This window comes from Thermobia domestica, chromosome 16 (assembly GCF_964235325.1).
Source record: "Thermobia domestica chromosome 16, izTheDome1.hap1.1, whole genome shotgun sequence".
Taxonomy (NCBI): domain Eukaryota; kingdom Metazoa; phylum Arthropoda; class Insecta; order Zygentoma; family Lepismatidae; genus Thermobia; species Thermobia domestica.
The window spans coordinates 143,690,993-143,713,315 of record NC_137469.1 but is presented as its reverse complement, the minus strand read 5'-3'; the positions used below and the strand labels follow the sequence as shown (position 1 = coordinate 143,713,315).

Genomic DNA, 22,323 nt, shown 5'->3' with positions numbered 1-22,323 from the left:
TTATTATTATTATTATTATTATTATTATTATTATTATTATTATTATTATTATTATTATTATTATTAACAACAACAACAACAATAAAAATAATAATAATAACGCATTCGTCTTTGGTACATGGGGTTCGTGGCTCGATTCCACTTCACGCCAAGTGAAATTTGAGGTGGACAAATATGCAACCATTATAAAAACAATGCTTTGAGTAGAAAGATAATCATTTCCAAATTTTAACGAATGCACACGAGATAAGACATGTCTCGAGAAAGAGACGAGACGCGCTTTGTGACATCCAATATAAGACGGGACAAATGTTTTGGACACAAGATAGCTTGTAAAATGTCTCGTCTTGTCTGGAATGTCTCGAAAATAAAAGTCTAAGTTTTAAAATTATTTTTCAAGATCTATTCTCTTAGAAGTAGCTCTCTGCCTTAAAATTAATAACGGCATTTGTGATTTGAAAAAGATAAACAATGCCTAAAGTTAATAGTTAACTTTTCGAAAAGAAGCTTCATTAAGGGTGAACCTGAAAGATGTCGACAAACTTCGGGAGATGATTCGTGACATCAAAAGGAGACAAATGGTTCTCTTGCAGTTTTCGAATTCAGCTTCGATGTCGAGATACAGGGTTGCCAACTGGCCGCGTTTGAAAAACTCACTGGGAATAAATTCATCTCCAAGAATAAACTACTACTTATATATTTTTCAGGTCAATTGACTTATACCATGTTGTAAGGTTAAATATTTATTTATGAAGTGTGTAAAAATTTGCCAGAGTCTTTTCTGAGAAAATCGTCGAGAAAAAGTCACCTCCAAGAATAAACTACCCCTCGTAAACTTTTCTGAGAAATATCTGATACTGCAATATAGGGCTGTTAATTAAATATTGATTAATGAAAAATAAGTTTTTAAAACCATTTTTGAGAAAATAGCTTTTTTCGATTTTCGGCTGTTGGTAAACCACACTTATTTTAGGTGGTAGGAAAAAATTGGAAAATCTCCTTTAGGAATACTATGTAAACCCTAAGTTTAAAATTTGGTGTAGATACGTTGAACGATATGGCCTCTAGGCGAGTGCATAGAAAAGTGTACCTATCGGACGGACCGGAAGGACGGGTGTCGAAAAGTCATATTTTCGGTATGTAAGCGCCATGAAACATGTAAATCCGATGAAATCTGAATTTGATATATTACAATCTCTATATTTTCTTCTCTCTTTTGTCGCTCGAGAAAGAAAAGCCTGAGTTTACCACGAAAAGCGATGGAGTTTACCAAAAAATATTCAATTACAGGGCCACCGCACTAAACTTTTTCAATTCAATTTCTTAACTGCGTTAGGCCGCAGTTGTTACTGAAGTGTGTATTTGTATAATACGAATAAAATTATCGTATTATTCAAATACCACGAATGTCAGATTATCGAATAAAAACTTCAATTGAAGAAAATCCACACTACAAAACTAACTTAAACTTTGAGCACATTTTCATTAAACATATAATAGACCAATTAATGCTATCATTGTTTATGAAATATGAAAAGAATAAAATGAGTCATTTTTGAAAAAGTCGTTCAAAAACAACACCTCACGAGTAACCTATCTCTTGTGAATTGTTTCGAACAATGAGCTAAGATATACTTTTTGTTAATAATGAAATATTCATTTGCGAAATTTGAACAAAATCGCCTGTCGTTCGAGAAAATTGTCGGGGAAAAAACCTTGACCCCCAAAATAAACTATCCGTTGTAATTGTTTTTCATAGAAATTACATATACTAAAATATAGGGTTATTAATGAAATACTTATTTATGAATTACCAATAAAATTGTACGAATAGTTTTTGAGAAAATTGTGAGGGGAAAAATAACTCCCCGAATCTCTTGAGAGTTCTTTCAGGGTAAGCAAGTTATTCCATATTATTATGTTTTTAATGAAAGGTTTATATGTGAGTACGAACAAAATTGCTTGACTCATTTTCGAGGAAACCGTGGAGGAAAAGCACCCCAAGAGGAAACTACACCTCGCATGTTTTTTTCAGGACAAACGAGTTTTGCCTTATTGTTCGGTTATTAACGAAATATTTATTTTTGAAATATGTATAACTCTTTTAAGTCGTTTTTGAGAAAATCGCCCAGACAACACACTCGACCAAGAATAAACTACCCCTCGCATTTTTAGGACAAACGAGTTATGCCATATTGTTAAGTTATTAATGAAATATTTATTTATGAAATATGAACGAAAACACTTGAGTCCATTTTGAAAAAATTACTGAGAAAAAACGAACTCCCTTAGTATAAACTACTCCTTGTAGATTTTTCTCAGATAAATGCCTTATACCACAAAATAGGGTTGCTAATTAAATATTGATTTATAAAAAAGAAAGAAAACAAGATTGTTAGAGCCAGTTAGAGAAAATATCTTTTTTCTATTTTCATCGTACAGTAAACTACCCTTGTTTTGGGAGTAGGATGGAAAAAACTATAGGAAATACTATGAAAATCTAAAACTAAAATTTGATGCAGATAAGTTGAACGGTATGACCTCTAGGCGAGTGAACAGAAAAGTGTAGCGAACGGACGGACGAACAGATGGACATGTATGGAAAGAACTTGTCGGTGTTAGCAGCTATAATATGTGTAAATTCGTTGAAATCTCAATTTTTTTCGAATACCAAATTTTCTTCTCTCATTTGCCACTTCAAAGTAAAAGGAACTCAGAACTACAGAGAAGAGACACCTATTTTTACACATAGACATTTATTGATTTAAAACTGTTTTAGTTTGTGTCATTTTACTTCCAATTGAGAGCTTTTACCATGACTAACGGCATACCAATGACGAGACGGAAGTTTTCAGGAAGTAAATGGATTCAGAAGTCTAGACTGCATTACATCTATCAGCCTGTTTTTACTTTTGCAATTGTTGACAGCTGTAATTTCGTCCAAACGCTATATGAAATAATTCTTGGTTGACGTCATTGTGTTACTATTTTAGTATTGTTCTCTTCAGACTTGGTTGAAGTCTTGTCTTAACGGTTATACATTTTTTTCTTATTTCATCGTTACACATAAGAATAAAATGTTGTGGTGAGTGGATAGATTCGAATCCACGAACATTGAGTTTTCATTCTTCCAACACTTTACCAATGGAGCAAGCTTTGTCTTCACGTTAACGAACGGTTACAGGGTTTATAACGATTTAAATAAAATGGCTGGCTGTTAGAGTTTCCTGCTCACATATTTGGATAAAAAAATTGCATTGCTTCGTAGATACGTAGAGCAATGTTTAGATACACATTTTAGGAGAGTGAATTTTGGTGTATATAATAATTTTATGCCAGATAAGAGCTGGATAAGTTTTGATAACATGTTTCATATGTAGTTCTCAATAATAGGCTTGTTGTTCGGTGTGACGTTCCAAGGTTCAGCATTGACTAGCAGTTTTTGCTATTAATATCCCTTCTAACAATATTGGCAGTGGACAAAAGTTAGCCCGTGTTGAAGCTTTCTGCTCCTAATTTAGTTATTTTACTTTATTATATAACGAATATATTGCAAATTGTCAGCAAACACGTATGCAGTAATTTATTTCGGGAGAAGTCTGACTTCAATATTACGATAAATTATAACAAAATTTTAAAAGATAATCCCCAAAATTAGGCTAAATTTACAGAAAAGTTGAGATTTCAGAAGGGGTTCGGACCCCCTGGACCCACCCCTAAATGCGTCCTTGTTTGTCAGTAACGTTTCCACATTTTGAAACCCTCAAAAACTTAGGATATATAAAGGAAAACGAGTTATATTCGATGAACGACAATTTTATTGCACATGGTGGTATCCCACGTTAACAAGGGCAAGAATCCCTTCCATTTCATTCTCTGCCATTGTGCTCTATCGAAAGGTTAGGTTTGTAAAATATTACTCCTACGAACAAGCATGATTGGCAGATAGGAATACTGAACAGATCTCCAGAGAAATGCATGCTGAACTTACGTTTATAGCTACCCTTTGGTGATTGCCCTCAAGGTCAATCGAGTGGTAATTGATTTCCGTCTCTGTTCTTAAGCCATGTTCGTATTACTTCGAACAGTTTTGATAATGAAAAGCATGCCTCGTAATATAACAGACTTCTATCGCGTAAGAAATAGAAACTCAGTTGGTCAGAGCATCTAGTCTGTACGAATTAGGTTGTTAGTTCAAGCCCAGTACGAGTAAGGGTGTTATTACTATTGCTTTTATCTTTTTATGTGAGGAAAAATCAAATTTTGACATCGCGATATCAAATGTTGAGTTGATTTTAGTTTAGAGTCCGTTTCAGCAGCGAGGCTATATGAGACGTGGACCTACTGATTAACGTGGAATCTGAACCACATGAGCTCCTGCCGGGAATCGAACCCGGGTCTCCCACGCCAAAGGCGCATACGCTAACCGCTTAGCAACGGAAGAGCTCAGCGATATCAAATGTATTTGGTTAGGTAACTTTGTCTTAACTAAACTTTAAGCATCAGTAACCGTCGAAATTATTTCACTAACCGATCACTTACTGAACATTTCAAACACGTCAAACCAGTGGCATAACATGAAGGTTAACCTCTCCTCCGCAGTCCTTAGTTATGTGTCCGTACTTTCAGGTGCGGACCAAGGGCCGGGCGACTGCCCGGAGCGCTAGAGAAAGAGGGGCGCCAAAACGAGCCTCAAAAAGTAAATTTTATATTGTGTTTTCTACTGACGTTTTTGTTTTATATTCTTGTAAAGTAGTGGCCAATTATACGATATTTTTCCATTTCACCATGGTAGAAGAGAGTTTCATAGTACTAAGGGGGCTGTAACCAAAAAATGGAGAGAGGGCATGTAGAATAAAGAGTGGCGGGGAAGTAAGTATTGTTTGTTTGTTTGCTTGAGTTTAGCGTTCCACGGTTATGCCTTAATGACGAAGGGAGATGTGGATACTAATTATAGTGGAATCCGAACCACTTTTATCCTTCAACAGTAATCCACCGGGAATTGGACCCGGTACCACAGAAGGCAGGCGTGCTAGCCACTACACCAAGCGGGATGGGCGGCGGAGTTCGTATTGCTTATAGCGGACCATATTCTTTGTGATGTTTTCCTAGGTAATGAATTTCTTTTTGAAACATGGGTTTAAAATATTAAAAACACTATGACAAAATGTAAAATACAGGCTGGTACTAGGGGGAGAGCGCCAAGAAGCAACTTCGCCCGTGTGAAAATTTGGCCTGGTCCGCCCCTGCGTACTTTCTGTATATTTTTTGGCCTTGAAGCTTCTGCGGTCCCCACGCCACAGGGTTGCGGGGGCGCCATTTACGCCTATGCTTCGAACGTCATTCAATAACTGTTTCAGAAATTCTACCATCAGCGTGTAAACGGGAATATATATTTTTCTAATAGTCCCATAGAACTTTCACTCAGAACGCCAGATGCAATTTTTCAGAGTGGGCTCTGGCTAAGTAGAAGGAAGGTCTGATGTTTCCTAAGTAAGTTCCTTTCAGAAAGTTTGCTATTTCTTTAACGGTGATGTAAATAAACATACTCATCGTTACTAGCCCGACACCAAACCATCCTGGACAATTCCATCTAGAACAATGATTGGCAAAAGTTTATTCTGCCTAATTTTATAAGCGACTCAAGGGTGAAACACTTGTTAACGAAAGCAATGCTGTGTATATACTGCCTTGGTTCTGACAAGATATAAAGTGCTTTGTAACCTTAAGACACTTTTCCTATTCTTCTTGTCACCCTTGGTTGTGTAGGGCAGCCTCGAACAAATAAAGAAGAGGTAAATTTACAGCCAAGGGGCGCTATAAATATTTAAGGTATTTCTTTTGTTACGTAACCATAACGGCCTAGGGTCGTCTTCGGTAGAATAAAAATGCTACGTGATATTCGGTTCACGAAGGAGGAAAGGATGCTCTAAATATATTTCTCATTCATTTTGTCTGCCCTGCTTCTTAGAAATTATATACTTTCTGTTGGAGGGTGCTGAAAAGAGAGGGAGTAAATAAAACGTCGTGCCCCCTCATACATTTTAAATTTTGTGACGTGTTGCTCAAATTATTACTAAATAAAGCACTTTAAACTAAGATGTCTAAAGTTACTTCATTATGTAAGGGTGCTATATTAAGGAAAAATAATAATAATAATAATAAATATGAATGACTTTGGGGGGAGCCGAAATTATGTGACACTAATCATTACATGTAGAGCTTTAAGATTGAAAAAAACTGGATTTTTCTCTGTCTGACTCTAACGTTAAGATTATGTGCTGAAGGTGAGAAGCATCATTATTCTACAATAGGGAGGTTTTATGTAGAACATTAATTACTTGAGTTCTCCACCTTCGGGCAACTTTCCTTATGTAGTAAATTCAAAACAATTTCAATTTAAGATAAATATTTATAGGGAAAATTAAACATTTAATAGGGAAATCGGTTATCAAAATATCCAAACACCTAGATAGAAGACTCTGTAGTGAGAAACATTGTGAAACTTTATAAAATTCTCCAAATTAGAATTAACGTTTACTGGAAAACATTCGTTATGCATCAGTGAGCATGTAGTGAGCAGTGAGCACATGGGAAATAATTACGAAACTGTTTGCAAACAAAAATCAGAGACAGTAATGCAAATGCGACAACGACATTTTCTCTTTTTTGGTATCGTCATGAGCTTTACACATGTGTTACAATTTGATTCTTTCCCAAATAAAAAATGAATAAAATAACCATAGTGGTAAAAACCACAACAACCCACTACCTTCTGCATACAGCCTCGTTGCTTTAACTAACTGAGCTATTTGGTTTCTTACGTGAACTGAACCTCTTCTACAGTAAAGACAATTTTTCGTTAGGATTGTGCTAACAATTCGTCCTTTTTCATAGGTAATTTCCACTATTTGCTCTATCTATACGTTAATACTTAGCGTAGATTCATATATTTGGAGTTCGCTGATAATACATATAATAAGACATATTAGAAATATTTCGTTAAAATTTTCGTTTGTAGATCTAATCCACCTTTCTCTCAATGACATAGATGTCGCTGCTTCGTGTTGAACTGCAGAATTCCCTCGCGTTCTTGAAAACTTCCCACTTTAGCAGAGTTGGTAATTCTCGAGATTTCTATTGATTTAATGTTTTTAGCTTCTAATTTATTTATTTTAAGCTAATGTCTAACACAAATATTAATAACGGGTTGGTTATTAACCTGTCCTGCTGGGGAAACTTTCCTAAATTTCGAACATATAAGGAAAACGGAGATATTTTCAAAAAACTTCAAAATAAAGAGACGCGTCATTTATTTTGCTCATAGTAGTGCGTGTATGTAAGAAGCTCGGAATTGTCATTTGATCATTCTGCAGGAAGTAGTTCTACCGTGCGGACGTGTCTCTGTGTTCTTTTGAATACAAAATAAATAAGTGTACGGATCCAGAAAAATTATAGTCCATAGGTCGAGTAGAAATCATTTCGTCATAATCATTCGTGGAGGTAACATCGTAAAACAGCACTCCATTGATTTTAAGTTAGGGGATTTTTTGGAAACATATATAGGCAACTTCAAAATTGTACAACGTTCAGTTCAGAGGGAGAAGTAGAACCGTGCGGACGTGTCTAATTGTGCTCTTGGCTGTGATCAAAGGAGTAGTTGTTGGAAAATCTACAAATTTGATCCTACGTGGAAACAGTTCAGTTTGCTTTTGTACTTCGAGGTGTAAACGTCGTCTTTTAGGAGGTTTACGGATTTACTGTTGACAAGACCTAATTTAGTAAGTCATATTTGAGGAATTTTATTTTGTGGTGAACATTGCCTTAGTAGGACAAAAAAGTAATTCGATTTCGGTATAATTTGCTGATTACAGATGGCAAGCACACAAATTATGCAAGCTGAAGAGCTAAACGATTTACTTCACCGATTTGGATATGCTGCCCCCGAGGTGGTATATTATACCTGGAAAAGTTTGGTGGATATTTATCATTCCAAAGGTGTGCCCGGGTAGGAGTAACAAGTGAGAGCTTGGCTTCAAAACTGAACAAGCCTATGTATGTCTCGTGGAGACGCAAATCGGAATTGAACTCGGAGGTCCTCTTCTCCGTGATGGAGAACACCCTCAATTCCAATGAGGATTATTTATTCGGACGTAATGTGACTTTTGACTTCCATTATGTTAACCTTCGCAAAGGAAGAGGTAAGAACCGAACCCGGACTAATCAGAAATATCTTCCATTAACAGAGTTTTTGGAACGAAAAGTAGTTCCCATGGAGAAGGATGTGTACTGCCTCCAGGAGAGTATAATTCAGGGGATGGCAAGGGCCAATCAAAAAGATGACCAGGTATATAAATTAAAAATAATCCAAACCGATTACTAAAAAAGCTGAAATTTTGTGTAATGATTTGGGGATTGAAGCTGAAAAATAATGAATGTACATTGGAAGACGCTAATAAGATACAGAACAACCTTGTACCGAACTATCAAATCATTGTGTATGAAAAGAACCTTGAAACGCGTAAATTTAACGTGGTATATCCAGGAATTAAAGGTGGTGAAGAAATATTCATATTATATGAAGATGGGCATTATTAACTTATTGAAAGTGTGGGCAAACTTCTGGGAACCGAAGGTTATTGTCGTTATTGTTTGAAAGGATATAATAATAAAGGGCTTATCATAAGTGTTATCTTAAATGCATATTTTGCGAACAGTATCATGAACCAGATAATGATGATATTAAGGGTGAATGTAATGATTGTCATAGGTTATTTCCAACGAGTGAGTGTTATGATAATCGCAAAACTAAATAAAGGAAGCAAGAGTATATGTGATTATGTAAAGGTGTGTAACGATTGTGATGTTATGTTTGATTTACGTCGTAGGAAACCTGAACACAAATGTGATGAACGTTTATGTAAATCGTGTAATACACACGTGGAACGGGATCATATTTTTTAATTTCAGAACCAGTGTCTTACCAGGGTTGAAAAGTATTTGTACATTGTGTTTGTGTAGAGACTATGCTACTAGATACAAATACTGAGGGAGAGCAGGAACATGTTTCTTTAGCATGTTTAATGACTGTTATGCATGCAAGGGTAAATCACTGAATAATTCATGTCATGTATGTAGGGATGAAAATGGAAATCGCGAGTTTTCTTTCAAGAGCATTGATGAATTTGTTAGTTATACACTAAAGGCTCATTGTGCTTTTGAAAACACTTGTGCTCTCGCATAATGGATCAAGATTTGACATGTTCTTCGCAATTATAAGTCTCATTGAAGCTCAGCATCTTTCTCCAACCGTTAGAATCACAGGACAAAAAATTATCGAGGTGGGGATCGGGAATAAGCTTGTTTTCAGGGATACCTATCTTTATATGGGAGTCCCGCTATCTGACTTAAATAAAATTTTAGGACTTAATCAAAATTTGAAGAAGGGATATTTCCCATATTTGTTTAATATTCCGGCTAATCAAAATTATGTAGGTGCAATCCCTGATATAAATGTTTTGACCCCGATAGTAGAAGTCGTGAAAATAAACAGCAATTGTACGCCTGGTACGAACAACGTACTTTAAGTGGGGAGCAGTATGATCTGCAAAAGGAGATGCTAGATTATTGCCGCAACGACGTGAGAATTCTAACGGAGGTCGTTGTCAAATTTTCCGATCTGATTGACGAGAAAACTGGCGGTATCCAATGTTTCATTTCTGCAGGAACCATAGCCAGTCTTGTTATGTTGGTCTACTGTACCTTGTATTTACCAAAAGACTTGATCCCCTTCATTCCTCCTCTTGACTTTGATTACTGTGATCGCCAGTGCGAAAGCATTACTGTGGTGTCGGTATTTAAAGAAAACAAGTGGTACTGAAATTCAGTATACTGGAAATGGTGGGGAAAAGAAATTTGGAAAATATAAAGTTGATGGTTATGAACCCAATAGTAATACTGTGTATGTGTTTCTGTTATGTTTCTGGTGTGGTTGCCTCACCTGTTACCCTGAATTGCGTTACAAACAACTTGACTCTACCTCGCATCAATCTACATCCATGCAAGAATGATTCGAGTCTACCACTATTAAGGCTAATTATCTGAGTAAACGTGGTCTTAACGTTCTTGAAATGTGGGAATGTAATTGGGACGATCAAGTGTTCGACTATTGTCGATCATTTGATCCCCAAGGAAGGATTTAATGGTGGTCGAACCGAATGTTTTAAATCTCTACATGAATGTGGCACTGATGAAAGTATTGAGTACCTGGATGTAACTATTCTCTACCCCTGGGTAATGGCGCATAAGCCGTTGCCAGGAAATAAGCCAAAAATACATAGGGAGCCGGACTTCCCAGATGTGGGAAGTATTCATGGTATGGTTAAATGTACCGTTTTGTCTCCAACTGATTTGCATTTTCTGATCCTGCCATATGTTGCGAGAGCCCGATTACTCTTCGGACTCTGCCGTACATGTATGGAGGAGGAAAATATCAACAATTGTTTGTATTGCGAGAGTGATCGTGCAATTACTGGCACATTCTGCACCTTTGAATTGCATAAGGCTATACACTGTGGCTATAAAATACTCACAATAAAGGAAATTTGGGAATTCAAACTCGTAGGTTCGGAGGATTGTAATGCGCATAGTTTATTTCGTGACCACGTGAATTCTTTCCTCCAAATGAAACAGGAATCGTCTGGATTTCCTGATTCATGCCACAATAAAGGAGACAAGAAAAAGTATATTCACGAGTATCTTCCCCACGAGGGCATACAATTGAATTATAACAACATTAGGAAGAATACGGGCCTGAGGTATATCTCCAAGATATCCTTCAATTCACTATACGGAAAATGGGGGCAGCGAACGGATCTTCCGCAATCGTGAATTGTTGATCCAGAAACATTTTTGACCTACTTACTGTCAGCACAATAGGGTTGCGCACGAGACACGATTTGTGGCTGTCTCGTCTCGAAAATGTGCTGTAAAAGTGATGTCTCGACTCGAAAAAGTTTTATTTCTCAATTGGAACAGCCGTGTCTCGACTCAAATTTTGTCAGGAAAATCCTGTCTCCACTCGTCTCGTGCGCATCCCTACAGCGCAATATGAGGTGCAAACAGTGTCACACATTGGTGAACGCCATCTCATTATCACATATAAATACATCGAAAATGAAAACAGGCCCTAGAAATTTTCGAATGTCGTACTTGCATCGTTTATTACATCTTGGGCAAGGCCAGAACTATGATCTCTTGACGGCTGTAGGACCTGAAGCCGTATTATATTGTGACACGGACAGTATCATGTATGTCCAAAGACGAAATGATAAGCTCAAGCTTACCACTGGCTCCTACTTGGGTGGGCTAACTGACGAAATACCAAATGGGTGGGAAATTGACATGTTTATACGTTTGGGGCCAAAAAATATGCGTATAGGTTGAAAGAAATTGGAACGGGAATAGTAGATTATGTTTATAAAATACGGGGAATCACATTAGATAGTAGAACTCGGGAAAATCGCGTTTGATGACTTTTTTGATTTAGTCCGGGTAAAAATTGAAAAAAGGAGTTAAACAATCCAGGTGGGATAGTTCGTAAGCGGGGGTTTATCATTGTATCACGACCAGAGACAGAAACACATCGACAAGTCAATAAGAAAAGACGTAGACTTAACCTGACTAATGAAATAGATTATACAAGTGTACCGTATGGATATAAAAGTTTTAGTCTTGTCCTGTGATGAGTTAATGGTTGAATGTATATGCACATTTTGTAAATATTCCCAGTACATTAATTTTTTATATAATTTAACAGTGATATGAATGAAAGATAATAAATATGGCAATCATACATTACGCTCCTCCTGGATATAGCATATTAATTTCTTTACAGTATAAGGTTTCTTTCTATAACTCACAAGTTCTGCTTATTATATCACCTACATAATATACCTAAGCTGCATCCTATCTTCATTTTGTAAATATCAAATATTGTAAATAAAAGTTTTTTATATATTGTAAATATTATCATATGTTGTAAATATTTTTATCATATATTATATTGTAAATATTAATTGTGTATAGCTTAAATTACCTTTGTAAATCAAGTACAAACAAAGTTGTGTCAATACGTATAGAATATTGTATATATCCTTATATTCAAATACTTTTTATTATACATTTTACAATTTTTATTTTTATTATATATTTACATCTTTAATTTTTATTATATACATTCAATTTTTATTTTTTATTATATACAAACAATTTTTTATTATATATATTTTTAATTTTACAATATTTTTTTTAAAATTATATCCATGCATTTTATTTCTACGTCTTGTACAATTGCAAAGAATTAAGGTACTTAACACAAAGTATGTGTATTCTATATAAGATAAAGGAAGAATACATATGCTTCATATGCATAAAAATAGAGTATCGTTAAAGGCACAATATTTATGTTTTTCATACAATTACAATATCAACTCATATATTCACTCAATTAATTATTATTTTATTATATTCAATAATAATCTGAATCAAATAGTCAACCAAGGTTATAAATATACCCTAAAACCGGAAATCTCAAATGCGGTACCGCAATATTTGTTTGCTTTCGGTTCGCGCAACAAGTTCTTCTACATCATAAAGAAGATTGCCAGCATCAATAAACCACCGGCAGCAACCAGGAAATAGGCAGCAGCGGAGGTGCAATCAAAAGTAAGTAAACTTTGTCTTCTTACTTAAGTTAAAGTATCGGGTAAACATACAAAGTGCGCTGGTATCTATAAAGGAAAATACCGTTAGCGTCCGGTGCTGCGCGGCTGGCGGGCGGCAGGTATACAAAGCGGGAGCGAAAAGTATAAAGTTAAGGCGCAGCACGGCCAGATAGTAATGGCGCCATCAAAATCATACGTGATAAGATAAAGGGATCTAGTGTAATTGCAATCTCATTACTTCAATTGAAAAAACTAATCGAAGTGAACTTAAAATAAGTCATAAAAGGAAACAATAGTTACATTACACACAAAAATTATCGGAAATCTAGTTACTATTCGCTGCAACACTGCAAAAAATCACTAAACATCCCTAAAGAATCGGGAAAATTTACCAATTTAGGGGAAAATTTATCACTGTAATTATTCTCATTACAGGTAACACTGCGAAATGGTCATAAATCTATGGTATACCTACTCTCTTGGTATTTGCAATTATTATTATTTACGTTAGAGTGCAATTCATGAATCGCTCTGGGTCTTCTATATTCTACTGGCCAGAAAATGAACACTTTTGTTGGATACCTTTTGAAAATATCATCTGGGAAGTTCCTGTTCCATCTCTTACAAACCAATTAGCCCGGACTTACGCAACTGAAAGCAAAGTTAAAAGAAGACATCATCTCATCAATGAAAAGAATGAGCTGTGAAATATAAGACACAACATTTTGTATTTAAATCTATGTAATTCTAATAAGTATTACTGGTATTTACGTTTATTGTTTTAATCTATGTACATTAGTCTATTGTTTCTTATTTCTATTGATGGGGTTTGTAAGAATGACTCTACCCCTTATATTGCTAGGCCTATATTTTAAATTCACAAAACCGCAAGATTATTACAAATAAAGATATTATTTTTGTTTTTTTAATCATACCTAGTAAATGCAAACTAATCCAATAAAAAGTTATAAAAGTTCGATAGTTGTAAGTGATGGTACGATTGGGAAAAAGTTGAAAGACATAGTTAAAGTACAATAACATAATATTATGGTAATACCAAAACTACACATTGCACCAGTTCTACTTTTAAGTATATCTAATATTTACTAAGATGATTATTTTAAAAAGTTTTAAAGTGTGACAGTTGTCACTTCAGAGTAGGGATGACAAAAATTTTCCGAAATCGGAAATTTCACTTTCCGAAATTTTTCCGAATTCCAGATTTGCCGAAATCAGATTTTTCCGAATTCCGAAATTTTTCCGATTTTACTTTCCGGAATCCGGAAAGTACAAATTCCGGAATTGGCTATCACTACTTCAGACAAAAGGCATAATCTGTCAACAACAATAAAATTGTATATTTCTGTACATTTAAAATATTATTATTATTATTATTATTATTATTATTATTATTATTATTATTATTATTATTATTAATAATAATAATAATAATAATAATAATAATAATAATAATAATAATAATAATAATAAAAGGAAGCTTCAAAAGTTTCATAGTTGTAACTTACGAGCAATGACATAGTTTGTAACAAAACTTAAAACTGTATATTTTCATACATGCAAAATACAAAAAATAATAATTACAAAAATACCAAAAGCGCCCTTCTTATTTTTTAACCACATCATGTATGGACTAAGATGATTCTATCTTTAAAAGTTTCAGAAGTTTCATAGCTGTAACTTACGAGCAATGACACAATTTGTAACAACACTTAAAACCGTATATTTCCATACATGTAAAATACCAAAAAAATAATAATTACAAAAATACCAAAAGCACCCTTTTTTATTTTTAAGTGCTAACATGATTCTATTTATAAAGTTTCAAAAGTTTCATAGTTGTACTTACGAGCAATGACACAATTTGTAACAACACATAAAACTGTATATTTTTGTACATAAAAAATAATAACTACAAAAATACAAAAAACACCCTCTTTATTTTTTAGCCATACCGTGTACCTGTTAAGATGAATGTACAAAAAAGTTTCAAAAGTTTCATAGTTGTAACTTTTGAGCAACGGCACAATTTGTAAAAACCCTAAAATTTGTTTGTATGCCCCTTAATGTCTGACAGTGTAATCTTTTGCAAGGTTAATCTACTGAAAGGGCAAAAATTAAGCTTTCATTTGACACCTGGATGAGCCCAATAACTTCAAAAATAAGGAAGTTACGGTAATTTAGTTCCATGATACTGAGTGCCAAAAAGTGAAATTGAAGCAAAATTCACATTTTTCAAAAATTTCTCCCAGGCCCATTTCCCATCCAAAAAATCGGAAAAAATTAATTTAGCATAATTTCATTAGTATTAATATATGAAAATTTTTTGAACTTGTCATGTTTTAAAATTTGCTGATTTGATATGAAATGACCCTAAATCCGGATAAAGTTTTGATGAATTTTAGATATTCAAATTTATCACAATTTCAGATGTAAGTTGGGATACGAATTAAGATCTGAGATCCGGATTTCGGATCCAGATCCGAATTTCGCACCCAAATCCGAGATTCGGATTTCGGATCCAGATCCGAGATCTGAGCCTAGCACTAGCGGATCCAGAAGGATCGTTTGGAGAGGGCGATTTGCTTCCTGGAAGATAAGTGTAGCTTCAAGGTGACCAGAAGTTTAATTTGCAAGAATGAGACGCATATGAATTCGGAGTTGGAAGGGGATGCAAACCTGATTCCCAGATATCATTTTGGGACCCGAATTTGTTCGTTTTTTTAAAATGAAAGTATATTCTTTCTGTAGATTTAAATTAAATACGCACTTCTGTCTCGGGGACGTGGTGGTGTCGTGATTCACTTAACACACATTCATCGCGATATATCGGATGCGCTGTCTTCCATAGTACTTGTACAAAAGAAAATACTGTATTGATGATGGTATTCATTTTAACGAAAGAAATTTGCTTTAATCATTTATTATAACAATTAAGGGACAAAACTTGAAAACAAGACAGGCTCGGTCTACGCTAAAATAGATAACAAAGGTATACATGCATAAAGAATAATACAAAATGTCAACAAATAACAGAAGATATTATGATATTTCTATGTGCATTTTTGGTAGCTTAAAAATAATACAATAATTAATTATAAAGTGATGTTTAATAGTATATGGCACAGTGTCCCAAAGGGCCCAAAAAATAGGGGAGCAATCTTTTCATATTGCTTTCATTTCCGATTATATCAATAAAATACTGCAGATAACGTAATAACAAAAATACCAATACTAAACTTTCTCTTACACAAACTCAACAGAAATTTTGTCAGATCTAGCACGAAATATGTCTAAATTTTACATGAATTAAAATTATATAGAATCACAATATAAGCCAATGCATAAATAGTAAAAAAAAAATGAAACCCTCAGAAAGATTAGCAAAATCTAAAAATCTATAATAATATGAACGAAAGAAATTCAGAAATGTAAAACCAAAGTGATGTTTCCGTTCATTACCATGCACATACTATATATTCTTTAACATACCGAGTGGCGATATTATTTGACAATATCAGATATCTGAAAAAGGTGCAAATTAAAATTTAATATTGAAATATTCTCACCTTTAAACGAAATTACCAATAGAGAATAAATAGAGAGTACGTATAACTTGTTTTTCTTTCATCTCAGATATAATATAGACCCCGTTTGGCCTAATGTCTAACATGCTTACCTTTCGTGCGTGTGGTCCCGGGTTCGATTCCTAGTGGGAGTAAAGTTGAACGAAAATGGTTCGGATTCCACTGTAATCAGTAGGTCCACGTCTCCTTTAGCCGTCCTGGTAAACCGTGAGACGTTAAACAAACAAATCAAATATCATATGTATAATATATTAACTGTTGATTAAAAATATAATATATATACACATTTTTTTACGATTGTAGTTGTGCCCTTTTGTTACATTTAAAGATTTAAAAAAGCAATTTCAAAAGCTTTTTCGAGTTCGTTCATCTTTCTTGATTTTGTTTGTGATTCAGATTGATCCATGGAGTTCAACTTGAGACTCAGACTCATGACTTTCGTCGAATACCCAAGAGTAAAAAATAATTACGGGCAAAAACCATGAAAGGCGGAAACCACACAACAGCTATAGCCACCTTGCCTTTTGTCTCTGGCAAGTTACAGCACAAACTCAAATCCACGTCCTTCCTTATTCCTGGCAAATTCCATGTTTCTAACCTTCAAAGATTCTTAGATATTGATATCTTATTATAATAATTGTAGTCCCCGACCCTTTTTTCTTTCCACCTCTTTTTTCCCTACACAATAAAGTATAAAAAAACGTTCAACCGCATTCAAAATTGTTTTAAATAAGAAATCCAAATATCAAATTTCAAGTCTGTAACCTTAAGGGATTCGGAGAGATGGCCATCTTATTAAAATAATTTCCACTCCATCCCCCTTCCTTTCATCCAATTTCCAAAAAAAAAAAAAAAACCTTCCTTAGTGGTACCGAACGTCACAAATCTGATCTACTATCCGAATTTCAAGTTTCTAGCTTAACCCTTAAGTACTCGCGTGGGGTTTTCACAGACCCCTAAACGTAAATTTTGTGTTGCTAGTCAGAAGTCCTGATGAAAAATATTTTTAAAAATTTCTCAAAACGCGTACAAAAATCTAATAGCAGCAAATACTTTTAAAAACATGTCTAGAGTTATGCTACATTGTCTTAATTATTTTTTTTAAAAAAATATATTTTTATTGCAAAAAAAACTATTATCAATTTGGGGGTCTATTGGACCCCCGTGAGAGTACTGCTGTCACATAAAAGGGCGCGACTACTTACGGGTTAAGCGGTTTGGCCTGGGCGAAGGAAGATGTTATTTTATCAGGACTTCATCTTTTATGTATGTATTAGAATAAAGTTTGTGTTATTTCCCAAGAAAAGATGAAATGCCATTAAAAGTCCAGTGAATCCCTAGTCCCTTTCAAATGTTTCCGTGTTAGACTCCAAAAGTCACGGCTCTCTTTGTTGATTTAATAGCTAGCAAATGTACACTCATGTCCAAAATTATTGTCGCATGTCTATAAATATGTTGTACGAATATAATTTGATAACGAATTCGCCCGGTATTTCTTCTAATGTATTAGGTGTATAATCGGCGGACATGTATGTGGCAAATTTCATGCAAAAGAGCAGTAAATAACAACAATAAAACGAAAATAGAACTTTCTTGCTCATTTAGCAACATTTTGTTTTACTCATTCTAATTTTCGTATTTATAATTCTTTTCCTATGATATTTAACACAAATATACGTTTCCCGATTATACACAGAGTATCGGTATTAAAACTATCCTGCAAAATAATTATCAGATTATATTCTTACAAGAAGAGAGTTATAGATATGCGACAATCATTTTGGACATGAGTGTACCTTTGATCTTTGATGCATGAGGTTCTGTGGTTTGATTTCCGGTGAGTGAGCATCGAACGCACTACAATGTTTCAGATCAAGCTTTAAATTCTAATTATCGTTTTGTAAAGCATTGCTTTTCAAAAACTACGTAAACACATATCAACCAATCAATCAACGGAAAAGTCTCAGATTCAGAGAGCTTTTCGATAAGGAACGCTGAAGATCATATATTTAATCAAGGTAAAGATAATTGAAGTTTCGGGACCCGATTTCCATTTCCATATCTTTTTCTAGGACACAATTTTACAATATATATTTTTAGTTCAAAGAGTGAGCCGTCTTACCGTTCTTCCTACAGCTGTTCGTCCAACGAGTGAATCATATTCTCATCCCTTTGGGACTAATGGTGACCTCCTCAAGGAACTAATGACAGAAGTATTCACTATTCAAATATGTCTGTATTAAGTACTATTGAGTACAACACATTTTGATTAGACTCTGCTAGGCTTGTCACACAGATTGGATCGGTCGAGAAAAGATCATATTTGTATTTTCCAACGATAAATGTTGGAAATAAAAAAAAAAAACTTTTGGGGGGCGGTCACCCCCTCCGCCCCCCCACGTGGATCCACCAGTGGAGCCTAGATCCTAAATTCAAATTTCGGATCCAGATTAGAGGTCCAGATAAAGATCTCATTGGGTCCGGGGTAACCGGATTAGAAAATTTTTGGTCATCCTATTATATAGCATCATTTGATAATGGAAGTAAATGAATAACTTTGCTTAAACCATTTACTTCATGAGAATCCACACTGTAACTCTTGGAATGAATCGCAAAATTCGAAACCAATAAAATATAAATCACCTGTCAATCGCATAGTCCACATTTTCCTTCTAAAAAGCACTGGTTGTTTCTTTTATTGTCTAAATATTAGTAACCAAGATATTAGTCGACCCCTGGAAATCTAGTTAATATTACCTTGATCTTGAAGTAGTCAAGTATATATATATTGAACGTAGAAGGAGTTTCCGGAGACAGGGTCGTATGTTCCCTCCGTAGCACTTCACGATAATTCCTGTTTTCAAAATCTCAAACGTTGAAAGAATCAAGCAAGTCATCCTCAATCGTTCCCATAGAAAATGAAAAGACACATATTTTAATACTTTGCAGTGGTTTCCTTTGCAAAGCAGAATAAAAGTGTTTCTCTGACTCATTTGTCTGACCTTTGCAACAATCGGAAAAGTATGAGTATTTAACACATATTGATGTTAAAAATAACCCAAGAATTATGTTTGTGAAGGCAATAATGTCACCGACTCCTCTGCACCTGTTTGCCATCTGTCTGTAGGAAGGTGATCCTGAATGACCCCGCCTCCGAGGACGCCCATGTTGTGGTTTCCAAGGGGGGAGCAAATATAAGCGACGTTTCAAATATTGTTTCAAATTTTGCTGTAACTACTGTAAAAATTCTATTGGGTTTTCGATATTCCCAAGTACAATTTCCTGTAGGGGGGTGAGCGCCCCACCTTTTCCCCATGATGGGCGCCCTTGCCCGCCTCCTTTTAAACCAAGAATCTTGATGGATTACAGAGACGGGAAGGGGTCGAGAAGACAAAACTGCAAATGGAGCAGCAGGTACAATGATTCTAATGCTGTCAAACATTGTCTTCCTTGTTCTTAGTAGCGTTCTGAGCAGAAAGAAATTGAGCTTTTTTTCCCTATGAGACCCCGCAGTTTAAAAGTACAATGTTATTTTTAGCGGGGAGGATGGAGATTGACCCCTTTCAAGAAGAGAAAGGTTTAGTTCTACAAAGTTGGTTGTACGCAGTTATTGGAAATCCGTGTTTCTGGTGTGTCATATAGGCGGTTTTCGTTTTCAAAACTTCAAAGTTGTTCGGGAGTGTCGGAAAGTGATAAATGTGTGTGGTTTTCAATCTCTGGTCTCTTTCAAAGTTTAGTGGGTGTTTCCCCTTAGTTCATAATTTATTTAATATCTCATGTGTAGGTGAGTGAATTAAAAAAATGCTTTTTAAAAATTAATCATGCATAAGCATAAGCAAATGAAACTCTGTTTTTTTTTTTCTAAAACAGCAAGTGTCCTCAAAATTGGAAAACACCAAATATGATATTCTGTGTGTTGAAAATCTGAGCGAAGAGTTACCGGAGGGCAATATCGTTAGAGTACCTTCCCCCCAAATGTCCCCTTGTGCAACTTTATTAGGTGAGGAGACGTCCTGTGACCCAAAAGACATTGGCAATTATGTAGATTTAAATTTGCAGTCAAGTTTGTCGGACACTGGACGATATGAAATATTGATGTCGCCGTGCCACCCGATCGAAACATATGATTTTAAACAAGATGTTATGCCAAGAAAACGCCCCTTTTTGTATAAGTGGTTTGTTGAATTTCCGTGGCTACATATTCTAGAAAGTTGCGAGGGGAATTGTGCAAGCAGTGTGTTCGTTTTCAATCTCCGGTAAAAATAGGATTGCAAGGGTCTTTTATACTAATACCGTTTAGAAAATACAATGTTTTTTTTTTTTTTTTTTTTTTTTTTTGCATCTGCTCGATAACACGAACAATCTGAATGGCATCGGGCATCCACAGAACGTGCTCAGTTATTTTCGAATGTTATGTCTACGAAAATTTGCCCGTTGATTTGAAAATTGATGAAGCGGCTCGGAAGCAAGTGGTGGAAAACCGAAAAAAGCTGTCATCAATCATTGAGACAATTGTCTTTTGTGCGACACATGATTTGTCTTTACGAGGAAAGAATGCTAAATCTGGCAATCTCTACGATCTTCTCCAATTTAAAGTAGATTCAGGAGGTATAACATTAAAGCAACACTTTGAAACTGCTGCGGGAAATGCAAAATACTTATCTGTGCAGACTCAAAATGAATTGATATCAGTTGCAGGCAACACTTTATATGAACAGTATATAAAGCCTAAAATATACCACTATTTCTTCCCACTATTATAGTGTGCTTGCAGATGAGACAGGTGATATTCGGGGTGTAGAACAATTATCTCTAGGTATTCGGTTTAATGACACTGTCGAAAATCAGATTCGAGAAGATTTCGTACGTTTCATTCCATTAGGAGAGTTAAACGCCGCATATATTGCTAGAATAATTCTAAAAGCATTGGAAGAACGTGGATTATCTCAGTGTGAACTTGTAGGGCAGAGTTTCGATGGTTGTTCCACCATGGCTCGATGTAGTAACGGTGTGCAAAGCATTATCAGACGACAATTCCCAAAAGCGTCTTTTTTTTTTTTTTTTTTTTTTTTTTTACCATTGTGCATCACACAAGCTTAATCTTGTCGTTAATATGCTATGTTCCGTTTCTTAGATACGAAACACAGTGGATACTATCAAAGTAGTCACAATTTTCTTTCGCAAGAGCCCATTAAGAAGAAAAAATATTCCAAATATCCCACTTCTTTCTGAAATCCACTGGACTTCAGAGGATGGCGGGGAGGGGCCGAAGTACAATTTGCATATTTTCCGATGGCACAGATGAGATAGACAGGCTTTCACAGATCGCTTCACGCGCAGGTTCACACTTGTAAATTTTCGCGCCTTTGAAGCCACCCCTGTGTTAACGTAAACATCAGAAAAAAGTTCAGGAAATAGCAACGTGAATGCACACTGCGTGTATAAAATTCCAGGATCCGATCTTGAAAAGTAAAGGACAGATTTTTTTTATTAATTTCCCCGGACGGATTTTTATTAATTTTTTTTATTAATTCATAATTGGTTTCAAATAGTCACTTTCGGTCTATTTCAGTAATTTCAACTGAAGATGTTGATTGATTTTGCATAGTGAAAATGTGCATGAAGTGTGAATTTTTTAGGCTTTACAAGGTCTTGACCTAAAGCTATTTTTTCATTTATTTCTTATTATAATGTTGCAATGGCAAAATCATGACTTTTATGTCAATGAATAAGTAAATTATAATAGGATTAATTCCTTATAAGCACATCTAAGAATACATAGATTATCTATAGCCATCATATTTGTTCCAAAATAAACATCGGACAGCTTGACAACAATATCCTTCGTGTCTTTAAAGATTTTGAGTAACAAAGTAAAATCTGTAGATAATGTTGCTACCACTCAAAAATTTACCGGTATTAGCCATGACTTCCAAGAATTTATATTTATCCAAACTGGATTCAAAACATTCTTCATGAACATAGTCAAAGTG

At 34.9% G+C, this 22,323-nt stretch overlaps 1 long non-coding RNA gene across 1 annotated transcript in view; it reads left to right on the top strand.

The window, feature by feature from the left end:
* Positions 1-14,685, top strand: part of LOC145673467 (uncharacterized) — a 28,599-nt gene extending 13,914 nt beyond the window's left edge. Inside the window, exon 4 of the long non-coding RNA XR_014128772.1 lies at positions 13,161-14,685. This is a non-coding gene — a long non-coding RNA (uncharacterized LOC145673467). The remainder of the gene's footprint in view (positions 1-13,160) is intronic.
* Positions 14,686-22,323: the final 7,638 nt, after the last annotated feature.